The 10,158-nt window shown below is 37.2% G+C and overlaps 1 long non-coding RNA gene across 1 annotated transcript; it reads right to left on the bottom strand.

Annotated features, from left to right (window-relative positions):
• Positions 1–464: 464 nt before the first annotated feature.
• LOC143234483 (uncharacterized) lies at positions 465–8,523 on the bottom strand. Its single transcript, XR_013018683.1, has 3 exons — positions 8,205–8,523; positions 2,292–2,470; positions 465–578 (listed from the first exon to the last, which is right to left on the bottom strand). It is a non-coding gene; the product is annotated as an uncharacterized LOC143234483 (long non-coding RNA).
• Positions 8,524–10,158: the final 1,635 nt, after the last annotated feature.

Below are 10,158 nucleotides of genomic sequence, written 5' to 3'. Positions count from 1 at the left end.
TCTTGGGCTACTCTTTTAGCAACGAATGGTGGGACTGATCGTCACATTACAACGCCCCCATGACTGAAAGGGTGAGCATGTTTGGTGTAACGGGGATTCAAACCCGTGACCCTCGGATTACGAGTTGAGTGCCTTAACCACCTGGCCATGCCGGGCCTCAACATTTTTAAAAGATACTTCATGATCTTGTGTTTACTTTAAAATAACTAGTTAACATCTAGTTTATCAATGTAAAACAACAGATGTAGCTTGATGTTATCATGATAACGGAACAAATGAGTTCGATGGTTGTGTCTAACAGGACCAACAGATGCACATAACCTGAACCTCATGGTTTTTGGTGTCATCAAAGCACTACTTAATGTCCTGGTGTTTTAGTCTGTTAACATGTTTAAACGGTAGGTAGACACAATTGAAGTTTTACACAAATCAAATGAGGAATCTTTATAGATATACAACTAATGTGTGCTAATAACTGAAATAATTTGATTATTACACATTCACTTTATATCTAACAGCACAACTTTCTGGACATAGACTTCAGAACGTCTGGAACCTCTGTGTTGAATCAGATATCTCTATGTCAAATTAAGAATCCAATCAGAAATCTCTATCTTAATATATATATATACATATGAGACGATAAACAGATAGAGAGATTTAATGTTTCTCTTCAAAATTTGGGCCAAAGTACATAATGTATATAAAAAATGTAATTATATATAATTTGTTTCTTGTTTTCATTTCAACTTTAGTGTCATGTCAAAGTGAGCTATGAAACATTTAGAAAGATCACATATTAAAACAATTACGGGCGCGTGATAACTGGGTTTTTAAATGACAACACTAACGGTGATTAGTTTTTTATATCCCTTATCGGGACATACAGTTCAGAGAAACAATCAAAGATATAATAACCTGTTAATTGTATTGCCAGTGTGCTTAAAATGATATCCCATATTTAGGACTGTACATGTTATCAGTGAAACCTGATGTACACAAGTCTGTGAACCGGGACACTGTGGTTTATTTATTGTTTCGTAAATAGTACAGTGGAACAAATAAAACATTTTACGAGTAACTTGATGTATAAACGAGATTACTGTTGTAGAACATTAACTTTTTCAAGCCTTTGTCGTATATTAGAACATCAGTAATTTCATAAAAAAAACTACTGTTAAACAGTTGTAATATGATTTGTTTTCGATTTTGCGTAAAGCTACACGAGGGCTATCTGCGCTAGCCGTCCCTAATTTAGCATCATCGCCACTCACCGCTAACTCTTGGACTACACTTTTGCCAACAGAAAGTGGGATTGACCATCACTTATAACACCCCTTACGGCTGAAAGGGCGAGCATGTTTGGTGCAACGAGGATTCGAATCTGTGACACTCAGATTACGATTCAAACGCCTTAACCCACCTAGCTATGCCGGGCCGTAACAGAAGTTACGGATAAATCCCACCTAGAGTAGACGGTGGTCACTGTTCATTAGCGAAAATTATAAAGACAAACAAACCAACTTATTAACATATAACACTTATTCTGCGATGGCATTATTTCAAGACATCAACTTCATTAGTTGGCGAACAACCACCTATCTAATATTGATAGATATTTAGGGTTAATAACCCAGGGGTTGACAGAAATTAAAACTACTTATCTTCGTCCGTATCCAGATTTGTTGATAATTTTAGTATTGATATGATAACAACCATAGTCCTCGTAAAATTTTAATTATGCTTAGATGATTGCCAAGAGTAGAAGATGACACAACACTTACCATAGGAACTATTATATTTAAAGGATAATCTGAGGGTCGCAGGTTCGCATCCCGGTCGCGCTAAACATGCTCGCCCTTTGAGCCGTGGGGGCGTTATAATATAACGGTTAATCCTATCATTCGTTGGTAAAAGAGTAGCCCAAGAGTTGGCGGTGGGTGGTGATGACAAGCTGCCTTCCCTCTAGTCATACACTGCTAAATTAGGGACGGCTAGCACATATAGCCCTCGAGTAGCTTTGTGCGAAATTCAAAACCAAAAAAAAAACAATATTTAAAAGTTTTCAGTGATGTTGAGAAAACCCACTAGTAGAGAAATATGTATGCAAAAATGTAGAACCTACGTAAAATATTTTCTCAACCCAAACGAGCCGTTTTTGCATACATATATTCAAAAGTTTTGTTTTTCATTCTTCGAAACTCCTGAGTATACAAATCTAAAAACGCAACCGTTTTTTATACTATTATTCGGGCTTAAAGAGTTCAAAATATTCTAAAAAGGAAAATTACCTTGTTTCAAACCTTTGAATTTAGAATGGAACCTCTGTCGTCAACATACGTAATAACAAGCTACTAGGCTGATTTGTTACGTCATCAGATACGAACAACTCGTTTTACACAAGGACATTTATTGCGTCAAACGATATTCCAAGCAAGTCGTTTCAGGTCGCTGTACTTGTTTTAACCACCTGAAATTAAAGAGGAAAAATCCTTAAAAATAGAGTCACGTAAAATTAAGGAAAGTGTTTGGCATTAAGTTTCGATACCCGTGATGAGCACAGCACGGACGTTTCGTCGTGTAGCTTTGTGTTTACCTGCAAACAAACAAACGTTTCATTTCGTTCATGCAACGCATAGAAGTGGGCGAAAATTCTTATTTTCGATATATCGAGATAATAGCTTATGTTAATTTACCCACGTAGCGTGTGTGTTTGTGTGTTTTCTTATAGCAAAGCCACATCTGCTCAGCCCACCGAGGGGAATCGAACCCGTGATTTTAGCGTTGTAAATACGGAGATATACCGCTGTACTAGCGGAGGGCGCCAACGTAGCGAAGAAAGAAAATATACAAATATAGCATCGTTAATGTAGAAAGTAAACGTAAAAAAAAACAACACTCAAAGTGTTAATGTAAAATCGTAACCATAAAACATTTAAGTGTAAAAAATACGATGCAGAAAAACATTCAATGTTATAAAAACACGAAGATAATACTTAACTTATAACGCTAAAATATAAACCAGTAGTTTAAAGATTTAGTTGGAAATGTTAAACCTATAGAATGAAAACTTAACCCTCAGATAAGTTTGTCATTATCGTCATAAAAATATGTTTTTCCATAAGTACAATGTAAACCTCACTGATGTAGCATTAGGCCTTATTTGCGTAACAATGTAATTCAGATGTATAACAACAAAAGAGAGATATAGCTGGTGTTTTCAGTAGCACTGTGATAATTTAAGTAATACTGAAAATGACCAAACAGTGAAAAACAAGTTAGCTAATTAAAGTAAAATAATAATTACTACAAGCTGATCAGAAAGAGTCCTCAAAGAAACCAGCAGTTCATTTGGATTAAATATATTCAGGCACGTGCGTTAAAAATAAATCCTAATAATGTTGTATTACATCATTTTCCTAATATGACCAGTACAACTTAGTTTTCGTTTGTAAATGTTTGACTTCTCATGAAAAAATTAAGTTATCTTCCACGAGCTGATGAAAAATGTTTCCATATTTAGTAATTACACTCTGAAGCTGGAGACAGCCAGAAAGTTTATTTTGATTGGCCAAACATCTTTACGTGAAGTTTTTTGATTGGACAAAATAAAACGAAGACGTTTGGTAATATTTCGTGCTATATATAAGAGACATAAGTTAATGTGAAGTAAAACGATGTAGCGTAGACATATTTGGAATGTTCTAGACGTGGTCGTGAATATGATAGCTTAAGTGTGGCGATTAAAGTGTTCCACGTGTCTAGGTCGGATGATGAAACAACTTATTCGAAGATATCCTAATTAATTTGACATATCAACTAAATCGGAGATTCGTCAATCTATTATTGCTTTGACAGAAAAAATAAAAACACACAAAAAATTGGCACAATAGAAATAGATGTGGGACTGGAACCACATATAGAAAATTATTATTATTATTGTTTTTTACATTAACGACATAACAAAACCCAAAAAATGTAGTGTTGAAGTAGCTGCACAGTGCTTTACAAGATGTTTACCGCAGCGATTGTCAAATTTAAAATACCATTTCTCGATTGAAGAGAGAGTACAAGAAAGATGGTATAATATCCTGTATGGTACCACCATAGTATAATCCATGTGCATTTTATTGCATCATATTTACATTAATGCTCAGTGATGTTTTACAAGTTGTGCCTAATGTATCTCAAAACAGCTGGTAAGGGTATTAATACTTTTATTGATAAGGAGAGAACAACGTTTCGACCTTCCTAGGTCATCTTCAGGTTAAGAAAGAGAGAGTTTGAATATGACCGTTAACCGACACATGTCTTAGGTACGAGAGTATAAACGGGCACGGGATTGTAGGGGGGCGTTGCAGGTGGATGTAGGTTATTAATTAGTATAGATATAAAGGTGTTCCTTTATATTGATTTAATTTTGGTTTTAGTTGTTGTATAAGTAGGGCTTCTTTGATTTTCTGCTTGTTTATATTTGTTTCCCTACTTAGTATCTGATTGTTTTCTATGGTTATGTTATGTTTATTTGATTTGCAGGGTTCAAAAACGTGTGAAGGTGTTTTTGTGTAATTTCCCTCTTCACAGAAGTCCCAACAACTGAAGCTTACAAGATAGTTTAGAACTTTATATCCAAGACCCCAACCCATTGATACACATCCACAGCAACCAATTAGCAATCCTTATAGAATTTACCACGATGAAGGCAAACTTCATGTTCAACAATCACAACTATATACAAACAAATGGCCTAAGTATGGGAAATCCCATGTCATCTGTTGTAACCAACATTTGTATGACGCAGATTAAATCACAAGCGATTAAGTCAGCTTCACACCCACCACTATACTGGTACAGGTATGTTGATGATACAACTGCCTGATTCACATCTACAGAACACACACTTAGTTTATTCAATCACGTTAGCTTGATACACCCCAACATCAAGTTTACCTGTGTACAGGAAAAAAAACTAACCAAGCAGCATTTCTTAACCTCAAGATCATTAGAACTGATACACAATTCAAAACAGAAAAATCACCCATATCGGACTGTACATTCCCTGGGACTCAGCACGTGAAACAAAACAAAAACTCAACATATTAAGAAACCAAATAAACACAACCACAAAACTATGTTCACCTGATAAAGTTAACAATGAAATCAACAAAATAAAACAACACTTCATCAAGATTAACAAATTTCCTCAAAAACGCGTGGAAAAAATTATACACACACACCTAGACAAACAACAATAAATCCCAAGATACAACAAACTACAAAACTTTATACTGCTGTATACCGTATGTTCCCGACATCAGCGAGAAAAAACCAACATTTGGAAAAAAACTTATAACAAAACACAACATTCCAGTAAACACCTAATTTATTCAAAAACCAGGTACAAAACTAAAGTCCACACTATGTAAAAACTACAGTGACAAACACAACACCAACATAATTTATAAAATACAATGTGATAACTGTCACAACTTCTATATTGAAGAAACAAGCAGAAAAATGGAAACTAGATTCAAAGAAAAAAACACCTTCACATGTTTTTTAACACTGCAAATCAAATAAACACAAAATAACCATAGAAAACACCTAGATGACCTAGGAAGGTCAAAACGTTGTTCACTCCTTATCAATAAAAGTGATAATATCCATGCCAGCCGTTCTGAGATACATTTTTACTTCGATGGGGTTTCTCGTCATCAAGAAGTTGTGCCTAGCTTCATTCATCTACATCAATCGAAATAACCCGAAATCACCGGTTTTCAGAATGACCCCCTGTTGACCATTCTAGGGCCAGTATTAAACTGTGCTGGACTGGCTCGTGTGCCAAGTGTTAATATTTCTTAGTTTGCCGATAACTACGTCACTTGATGGCGTCACAACTAGCCTTCTTGCTTGCGTTTCCTAAATTTCGAGGTGTAATCCAGGCTTAACAGGAGGAAGTTATATAATAAGGTCAAATAAAAAAACAGTTGACAGTTCCACGAACAGCTGTTAATTGTTGAAGGTAAACAATAAAGTGAACGCGGTCGTCTAAGAACAATAGAAGATTAAAATCACTTGACGAAACTGTTTGAAGGTAATCATTTGATTTTTGCAATCCGAGTCTAAGAGTCAAGCTGACCAGACATGTCCTTTGATACCTGCTACTATGTCTCCCGAAACAACCATTTCTTCGCCAAAAAGCTCACTGTTCCACCAGTAACCCTTGAATGATTAACGCTGGCCTTTAAACCAGAAGTCTTCAGTAATCCAACCAAGAATAGACTCCTCCGACGAGGCGGAGTTTTTCTACAATCTTCCAGACTCGCCGGCTTAACCTTTTTATGAAACCTTGAAACATCAACATTAACGTCCAGTGTTCCGCCACCAAAAGCTCAACTAATCGATTTTATGTCTTTTTAGGAACGTCCATCATTCTATCTCTTCAGCAGAAATCTATCATTCACTTGAAGCAGCCACTAAATCTTCACTTCACGCCGCCCACAGCTACAGGCCTGGATACCAATTACCTCACGATGTAACTACCTCAAAAACGGTAAAAGACATATCTAATGGTTGGTCCTTCCATTTCAGAGCCGAACGTCCCTGCCGACGAACTAGGTAGGATCCAGTTTACCAAGACAAACAAGCCACAACCACAGAGACCCATGGCTCCTCTCATACCCTCACAGAGACCCATGGCTCCTCTCATACCCTCACAGGTCTAGAATATTTCCACTCAGACAAACACACATTATGACCAACAAATGAAAACAGCAATCACGTGCACCAAGTTTACGCAGACACCACAAAACGACCAATAACCACAGCCCAAACTGAAACCACATGTACCACTACAGCCACTTCTCCATCTTCTACTGAAAACCAGCAGACCCAAACCCGGATCCAGTTGCTCCACCCTTCAGGACCGTTCCAGAAAACTTTGGCTCAGCATGGCTAGCTGGTTAGGGTGCTCGGATCATCATCTGTGAGTCGTGGGTTTGAATCCCCGTCCTACGAAACATGCTCACCCTTTCAGCTGTGAGGGCGTTATCATTTTCGATCAATCCCACTATGCGTTGTTAAAAGAGTATCCCAAAAGTTGGCAGTAGGTGGTGATGACTAGCTGTCTTCCCTCTAGTCTTACACTGCTAAACTAGGAACAGCTAGCGCAGATAGCCCTCGTGTAACTTTGCAAAATTAACAAAACACAACACGCTTGAGAACCCAACGACGGCTGCAATGTTTTCTTCTTGGCCATGTAGTCACTCCTGTCGTCTTTTAGTTCCATAAGCGTTTCTCATGTTTTATTGTACAATATCTGTTTTCTCTCCTTTCAGCTACCCTCAGTGTCATGTTTTATTGTACAATATCTCTGTTTTCCCTCCTTTCAGCTACCCTCAGTGTCATGTTTTATTTACAACATCTCTGTTTTCCCTCCTTTCAGCTACCCTCAGTGTCATGTTTTATTGTACAACATCTCTGTTTTCCCTCCTTTCAGCTACCCTCAGTGGACACAGCAGATAGTCTGATGTGGGTCTGCTATAAAAAACACACACACACACACACACCCTATCAACTACAGCCGGGCAAGATAAGGGTATTTTATTCAGTGACCTGGCCGTCAAAGTGGGTTTTCTCGGGGTACCCCCTCCCTCATAGCAAACGTATTAGCCTTGAACTGCTGGATCCTGTGACCCCTGCCATTAAAAGGTGCCATGTCATGTAAAGTTAAATATATATATATAGCGTAAAGTTAGAACTAATGTTTAAGTCAATAGTTTAATCTACAGTCATGCTATAGTTGATCACTACATACTGCAGTTTAACACCTCTAAACCTGTAATCTCATAACCCTGGAACTCACTACTTTAACACAGTCTGTCACCAGCCAGTACCCAAGCTGCCACCATCATCTGCCTTTTTCTCCTACTTACAGCCTTTAAACTATTGTAAAGGATCCGGTATGTACCACATCTGTCAAATAGAACTCAGTACTCATCCTCAATAGAACTAACCCCCGATTTCGCGAGCGGGGCTGTTTTTGAGCGCCCCTGTTTGTCACCCAATAAACTGCCAAGTTTTTTTTATCGTACTTAGCCTTCTACAACACAAATTTTCTTGACGTTTGTAATATGATATTCTAGTCCGAATACCACGACCACTTCTTGTACAGACCTATCACACCGTTAAGGTGAAGCACTAACCTTAACTCCTATAAGACCTAATCTGAATTCCGAGAGCTGGACTGACGGGAAACGAAAGTTTTCCTGGTTGTCTCTCAAGACTTGAAAGGGTTGCGAAATATAAAAACAAAACCAAAGTTGATACGACATTAGCAAAATCTCGTTATTGAGTTGCCCTTGCCCTCGGCTATTGGTGGCGACAGGTAAAACTGGTTGTAGCCACAGACGGATGAGCGAACCAAAGAACATATTTCGACTCGCGTTTCTTTTCTTTACAAATCTAGAATTTGGTGATAAAAAATAAACGAATATTTCTTTAAGCCCTAGACTTTTCATGAGATTGAAAAATAACTTGTTACTATATTAACATACCGAAACGTTTTTGTATTAACAATATAACAGAATTCTCGTTGTAACAAAATAGTTCATCAAAATGTTATTTATTAACAACATAAAAGAGCGAAACGTTCTTGTGTTAATAACGTACTTCCTCGAAACATTATTGATTTAACAATATTAAAACATTGAAGCGTTATGGTATTTACAAAACGTTTCACCGAAACGTTTTTCTATTGACAATATAAAATAGTCGAACGTTCTTCTATTAACAGGCCCGGCATGACCAGGTGGTTAAGACACTTGACTCATAATCTGAGGGTCGCGGGTTCGAATCCCCGTCACACTAAGCATGCTCGCCCCTTACGCTGTAGGGACGTTATAATGTAACGATCAATCCTAATGTTCGTTGGTAAAAGAGTAGCCCAAGAATTAGCGGTGGGTGGTGATAACTAGCTGTCGTCCCTCTGGTCTTACACTGCTAAATTAGGGGCGGCTAGCACAGAGAACCCTCGTGTAGTTTTGCGCGAAATTCAAAAAGAAACAAACAGGTCTTCTATCAACAATATGACACATATAACACTGGCCTTGATGTCCTTATATAAGAATATAATACTATTAACATAAGAAAACTCCGTACTTCACGCAGCTGAATAAATCTGTTGAATATTTTAAAGTAACACGTGGATAACAAGTAACATTTATGATCGTACAATAATAAACCGAAACCATTTCGTCTTTAATATAACATCAATACTGGCGTGTAACACGGACGTTGTCTGTGTTTTGTTTCGGTCAATGTAAGAAAATCACAGAAGTTTATAAGTCATCAGTTATTTTAATAAAAGATAAAGTAAAACGGACGTCACGTTGTTTGTCTTCTAGCTAGACAAAAATAATTTTTCTTATCTGCTTTTTTGGTATTTTAACCATCATGGAAGTTCGCTTCGACGACTGTTACGCACCGCTGGTTTGTTCGTTCTAAGCTTTCCTTCCTTTGTTGAGGATATTGTATAGTTCGAAATCATCTTCCACTGGAGTTTATCTAGTCCCTAGAGTAAATGAGGTGAAGAGAAAGTGGTTTTTCCAGACATGTAAGCTTAACATGGAAAATGGTTTAAAAAAACGGAGACCACAACTAGTCTTCCATTATATCTCAGAAGGGTTAGTATGGATATTAACACTTTTATTGATAAGCAGAGAACAACGTTTCGACCTTCTTAGGTCATCTTCAGGTTAAGAAAGAGAAAGTTTGAATGGTACCTTTGACGGACATGTGTCTTAGGGACGAGAGTATAGACGGGTACGGGAGTGTAGGGGCGATGCAGGTGAAGGTTAGGTTATTAAAGAGCCCTATTTATACATCATCTAAACCCAAAATTAAACCAATATGAAGGAACATCTCTATACCTATACTAATTAATAACTTAACATATAACTGCAACGTTCCCTATAATCCCGCAACGGTTTATACTCTCGTCCCCAAGACGAAAATTATACTTGTCTAGCATGGTAATTATTGTTACGTGATCTCTATTGTCAGAAAAAAAACCCGTAAAAGTTACCAAATTTAATCATGTAACTGTCGCTCCTGTGTGCTTGTTAAAAATTAAATGTTTGCAATGTTTTTATTTGTTAA

The sequence above is a fragment of the Tachypleus tridentatus genome, chromosome 12 (genome assembly GCF_004210375.1).
Source record: "Tachypleus tridentatus isolate NWPU-2018 chromosome 12, ASM421037v1, whole genome shotgun sequence".
NCBI lineage: Eukaryota > Metazoa > Arthropoda > Merostomata > Xiphosura > Limulidae > Tachypleus > Tachypleus tridentatus.
Note: the sequence above shows the minus strand (reverse complement) of the source record. Positions and strands in the feature narration are given on the sequence as shown.